This window comes from Triticum urartu, chromosome 7 (assembly GCF_003073215.2).
Source record: "Triticum urartu cultivar G1812 chromosome 7, Tu2.1, whole genome shotgun sequence".
Taxonomy (NCBI): Eukaryota; Viridiplantae; Streptophyta; class Magnoliopsida; order Poales; family Poaceae; genus Triticum; species Triticum urartu.
Genome location: NC_053028.1, coordinates 715,002,731 through 715,009,359, shown reverse-complemented (window position 1 = coordinate 715,009,359; position 6,629 = coordinate 715,002,731). Strand labels below are relative to the sequence as shown.

General features: G+C 42.3%; 1 pseudogene; it reads right to left on the bottom strand.

Annotated features, from left to right (window-relative positions):
- Positions 1-3,227: 3,227 nt before the first annotated feature.
- On the bottom strand, positions 3,228-4,249 carry LOC125518031 (annotated as a pseudogene).
- Between the last annotated feature and the right edge of the window lie 2,380 nt (positions 4,250-6,629).

Here is a 6,629-nt window from a genome sequence, read left to right as displayed (position 1 = left end):
CATACTAGAGAGCAGAGCTAACTTAGTCATGAGCTTGCTAGTCCCCCTCGCTGAATTAATTAACAGTTGTGGCTGCAGGTTCGGCAAATCCTTTGATTAATCAACTGAATCTCTTCCTTGTTAACTCAATCCCTGATTCATTTTGTGAACACTAGCAACAGGATTGGCAATTCCTTAGACTAATCAACATGGGTGTATGTGTAGCTTCAACTCTGCTCTATTCCTTCTGAATGTGAGATCATGGAAATGCCAGTTGTTCTGAATGAAGGAATGAAGTGTTTTGATGCAAATTTGATAGAAGGCCGTTGGCAAAGGCAGGGGGCACTTGATGCCAGCGAGTTTACCTCAGGGCCAGACAGACGAGGCAGTGGCCCGTGGTCGACACCGTCCTCTGCCGCGGCGTTACACAGTTCAGTCCTTGGGGACAAGCATTCTTCTGAATCCACCAGTTCCACCGGTGTCAACTGAACATGTTTCAATAAGTACATTTAAAATACCCAGTGCATTTAGAATCAAAGATCAACCACAATGATGAAACATTCTGTGGCACCATTACACAGTTCGGGCCTCAGGGATGAGCATTCTTTTCTTCTGAACCCACCAGTTCCAGCGGTGTGAACTGAACATGCGTTCAGTCGACATCCAAGCATCATTTAAAACCATAACAACTGCAAACAATCACAGTACCACCACCCTTCTAGAAAAACATAAAAAGAAAAACATCAGTTTTAGAACATTTGTGTAACACATAGAACTCATTTGGCGGCTTGGTAGAATGCAATTAGTAGGCTAACAAAAGTAATTGCAATAAAATTCTAGCTTCACCCTGCAACTATATAGGCAGAGTAGCATGTATGAAAGGTGCGTTCTAATTTTTTGTGGAATGAAGGCTCGGTTACATGAGCAGAGTGTCATGTATGCATCATCATATATCAAAGAGCCAACATTTGCTTTTATTTTTCACTAGGACAATGCTCCTGCGCTATAATTTACGTTAGCCTGTGATTTACCTTATATTCTGATGAGAAGTTTGGTAAGTAAATTAAAATGAAATTAGTTCAGAAGATGAGTAAATTAAGGAGATTGATTATCATACAGGGAATTTTCCACAAAGAGGTGGTGGGCAAGTAAGGTGAAACTGGAACCTTACATTCTTTTTAAATAATAGAGATTTCATAGCCTCTCATTTCATTTTTCATCATGTGGAATCTGAAAAGTTATCCTTCTTAAGGATGCTGGGATAGGTCTTGGCAGTCTGATCGTATTATCCACGGTATATTTATGAGGCACGTTCCATTACGCTTTGTCACTGTCAATAATGTGCCTCGGGTGGTTTTGATCCAGAGGTCGACAAAAACAGTAGTACTTCAAGATAATTTGAAGGAGAGATGGAAAAGGGCAACTTACAGACAACTGCCATTTATTAGTAACTAATAGACAGGTGGAGATAATTCATATATGATTTGTACTCCCTCTGTTAAGAAATATACGAGCGTTTTGATCACTAGATAATTCATATATGATTTGTACTCCATCTGTCAAGAAATATAAGAGCGTTTAGATCACTACTTTAGTGATCTAAATGCTTTTATATTTCTTTACAGAGGGAGTATCAAATACAAGAACCTCACCCAGTTCAAACCTATCTCACTACAAAATAGCATTATTTGGATGGTGGCAACTTTTCCAAATTATAAGATTCATGGCAGGGAGGGGGCATTGGACCCTGGCTAGTATTAAATTTTCATTTTGTTTTTGTATGTTTCATATGCCATGAGTCATAGTGTAGGTTACCACCATCCAAATGATGTAATCCTTATGAATGCTAGTGACTGATAGATGTCACAACACAAAACCTGGACCTGGACGGCCTGTCTGGCCAGTTGGAAACTTTTTTTATAAGAGGCCAGCTGGCAACTTATCATGCGAAGTGAAGAATTGGGCCTTCGTCGGCCCAATTAGTGACAGGGAACATGTGCTCGTTCTGCAGAGTAGCTGCCCCCGAAAAGTTTCCTGGAGAGCGTGTACAAGGTGGGACAACCGAGTTGATCTAGATAATACATTAAACTCATCCAGTGGCTGAGAGACTCAAAACGCTGTGGAGCCTCTAGCTAACTTAGGTGTATTGTTTTAACGAGATCATTAAAGGCGCGCATTGATGTAGCTTTCAATTTTGGCACTTTAATGTTGGTATTTGATACAACTATTTAGAGCGGTAATATTTTTAATATTTTTTATTGCAAAAAACTATTTGGGAATTTTTGAAAGTATGTTTTAGTTGGATAAGGAAAATGTCAAATTTTAGGGAATTTAGGACATTTGCCAAAATAAAATGAGGTTAGTACGTTCCCGTGAGATGGTTGAACTTTCATTTAGTCGCTCACATCGTGCGGACGTTTCCAACTTTCCGTGGTGTATAGTGGCGAGGCTTAGGTCGCTCACCTCATACGGATGGTTCGCCGACTTGCGAGTCTCGTTGGCAAGATTTGTGTTTTCTCCTTATGAAGAGCAGATGACGCCCACAGACTCACGCGCAAGTATTACAACTGTGATTTTTTTCTCTGTCGCTCACGTCGACGGAAGGTATTCGCCCAACTGTGAGGCAGTTGGCTGCGTTTGTTGCTTTCTAAGACCGCCGCTCACACGCCAAAGGCCCATAGAGTCCAAACAACATAAGAGCTTTGACTTTTTTTTATAAGAGCAGCGCCCCAGCCGGTGTAGCATTCTCCGATCAAACCCAGGCGGGATTGGGAGTTGATCAAACGAACAGAAAAGCCCAAAGTCCTCATCTGATGACCAAAAATGCTAATTGCCTGAGAGGGGGTGGATTAGTACTTAGTTTTAATGTCCTCGATGATAAATTAGAATAAATTCACCTCACATTGTGCAATTTTCCGAAAAGCAAATACGACTTATAAAAAGGAATGTAGGGAGTATTGCATTGGGACTACCCAGATTTTGATGTCTACAAACAAGCAAAATCACATAAATCCTCACCAGGGGGATAAATCATAGACACATCATCCAACTATATAGATCATGTCTGTGAACATGCTAGGCCATTTCAATATACTTATAGCTATATTTTAGGAATTTATTGCACTTCATATTCCACCAAATTCCACTTTGTGCCCGAATCATGATGGACGACAGGAAGGACCAAATTCCAGAAACATATAGCGTCGAGTCCCAAACATCTATCTCCATATCATTGCCACCATCCTTGCTTAATTTTTCATTGGGTATGACGCTTCCATCAGGATGCCACATAATCCCTCTTTGCCGAGACCGCTCATGCCGCGTGCCATGCGGATGTAGCCGTTTTCACCCCATTTTGCCCCCCATGAGTTCTTTATTATCCAGTAGTCTACACGTCTCTTGGGGTCATGCTCATCAGTGGTGCCGTAGCCCACCACTGTCATTTCATGGGTCAGATTCGTCCCACACGGCCCCACAAATACGCCTCCCCCATATCGCCGGAAGCCATTCGGGTCGACTACCACAACGACCGGTTGGGACGCCACTGCCTGCATCAAGGCCAGTTCATCATTTGGCGGCACCCGTCTGAAGCCGTCGATGGTGATGATGGGGTTCTTTTTTGGCACTAAGCAACGACCCGGCTCAAAGGCAACATACGGGTAGTTAGCATCGCTGGTGATGCCGCCGTTTTCTATTATGTACTTGAAGGCCAATTGCGCATTGCCGCCACGACAGTCGAAATTTTTCTTGTCACAGTCTACGAGTTGTTGCGCGGACAATGGAATCAGCTTCCTTGTCCTAATGGAGTTGATGCCCTCCACGGCCGCCGTCGCTGCAAAGGCCCAACAGGCCCGACAACCATTTTGCCGCTTCACGCTTGTCACCGCTGATGGGCGTTGATCATACCCCATCATGCGCCAGTCCACATACATTGGGAGGTCGTCGCGTGCAACAACAACGCCATGTGTGAAGTTGCCTTGGTGCCGGTTCCCTCCTTCTGATGTGAGGTTAGAGCAGTGACCGTACATGTGGTCAACCTCTTCATCGGTCATGTCACCGAAGAGGTTTAGGCTTAGCTTGTAGGGTGCATCACCTTGGTTGAATTCGTGGATCCTGCGAGCATTTTCTTTGAACACGTTACAGCGCCGAGCCATGTCACCGAGGTCACAACCCACATTGAGATGCTCACACCAACGCTCATATAGTGCCCACATGGACTCTTCTGACCCCAGGTCCTATCTGTGATGTCTATCGAGCTCACTGTCGGCATGGCGGCAACAAGCACGATGGCCATAAGTATCCATATGGTTGCAATTGCTCTTGCCATTGCAAATACTAAGTGGTCGCTTCGAGTGTCCTAGGTATCTATCGGCGTAGCTTGGAGTGTCCTAGGTAGCATTGGTCCTCCTTATATATAGTAGAAATCCTCGTGGTGCACATGTAGCTTCTATGTATACCCTGAATTAACTAGGAAATGCTGAATTAGTTTCCTAATTTATTTGCATGCATGACTTTCCCTGTATGAGATTGAATTAAACGAGTCTTAACTTTTTTCCAATTCATACTTCTCCTTTTAACGCTTTCCTTCCGTCATATCTTTACACGCAGAAGTTGTGTAGCATGTATTCAAAATTATCCGAATGAAATCATACACAACTAACTTGCCACCTTTATATTTGGAAAGATGTTCAATCACAGGTATCCACTCACGACTAAGAAATACAAAGATTCCTTCTAGTCAATGAATTTATTAAATTTTCATAATGCTAAAAAGAACTTCCTATTTTAACGTCCACCCTACCATACATGGCACTAGATATGGATGGCACACATTTAATTTTAAGAAGATTGTACTCTTTCCATATTAGCCATGCCATGCAAAATTGTTTGGAAGGTATTGCATTTCCATGTGTTAACTATTTTTGGAAAGTCGTCAATTGACATACATTACCATGTACCAAAACCAACCATATGGAAAGTAATTTCCTTGCCAATGAAGGTATAAATGCAAAATCTAGACTCATTTGTCAATTGATCAAACCGAATAACGGATTTGATGACTCATTCCATCTCTTCCTCCGTAAACGGTGCTTTCAGATGTGATAGATCCGCTATCACCCTGTCCACTCACAAGACATCATCATTCACCCTAGGTCCGTGAGGTAAGTCGACATTGAGGGAGTGCATCCACCCTTCCTATGGATGTCAGCCGCTTGTGGACGCTAGTTCAATTAGCACCGGCGTCGAGCAAGCTTGCATGTTGCGGCGGACGTCATGATTTGGCGCGGCGGTGCCGCTGGTTGAGGTGAAGGTCTGGTAGTGATGGGAGGGCAACAACCATGGCAACATGAGACCCCTGTGTGACGCCGGCGTGCATCAAGAGGAGATAGCTTTGCATAGGCACGCACCTGCTGAGCCGGTTCACTGCATGCAAGCCATTTTTTTTTGGCTCTTCGTTTCTAGTTGGTTTTACTGTAGCATCAGGTTTTATTCTTGCAGTCCATACTATAGCATCCAGTTTACTATATCAGACAGGGTTTTGGGTCGGCTTTTACTTTGAACATTTTGAAAAATACTAATTAAACATTTTGTAATATCCGTTGAACATTGTGTAGTATATGTTGAACATTTTCTTAAAATACAATGAACATTTCAATAATACACGAAGAATTTATTTTGTATTATATGTTGAACATTTTTGGAAAAATATGAATATATACGTTGGAAAATTTTCGAATACACATTGCACATTTTGTATTATACGTTTCGCAAATTTTGAATACACATTGAACATTGGTGTAATAAACACTGAACCATTTGAAAAACACAGCGAACATTTGTATATTCGATGAATAATTTCTAATATACGATGAACATTTTTATAATGGATGATTTTTGTAGGATACCATGAATATTTTCTTAATATATGATGAACATTTTCGTAAGATGCAGTGAAATTTGTATAATACATGATAAAAGAAATAGAAGAAAAAAGGAAAAAGAAAAAGGAACAGGAACAAAAAAAGGAAAAAGGAAAGAAAAAAAGAAACAGAAAAACAAGGAAACAAAAAAGTGACCATGGGCCGGCCCAAACTTGGGCGATGGAAGGCTGTGCTTTTGAGAAGCGACGCCATTGTTATGCTCGCGAGCGTCAAATAGGAATTGCCGGGCAATAGAAGAGGGGAGGGGAGGAGGCCCTAGGCGAGATAGAGCGGCGAAGGGAGAACTTCTAGCATACTTGGTTCGTGTATGTACAAGGGCCCATTACTGCAGGCCAACCCAATCAACCATCGGCTTACAATTCAGCTACGTGAGTAGCAGTTCTTTTGGACAACTGACCCAGTTTATAGATACTATTGTAGTATTAAATAGATGGAACGGCCAGGATGATCGGATCACGAAATCAGGTGGCCAGGAGCGCATAGGACGTGAGAGGGTTGGCAGATTTTAAAGGCAAACAATGACGTTGTTGCTGCAGCCTCTTTTACCTCCCTCGCAACTCTCAACTAGCTTGGACTCATCGACATATGTCACGATCTGATAGTTGTCTGTTGTGTGGAGTGACAGACTCATGGCGTCATTCTGGGCTTTGGTTTATCAATTGCCAATTCGAATGAACCCCCATCATTAATTAGTTGGCTCCATTTATC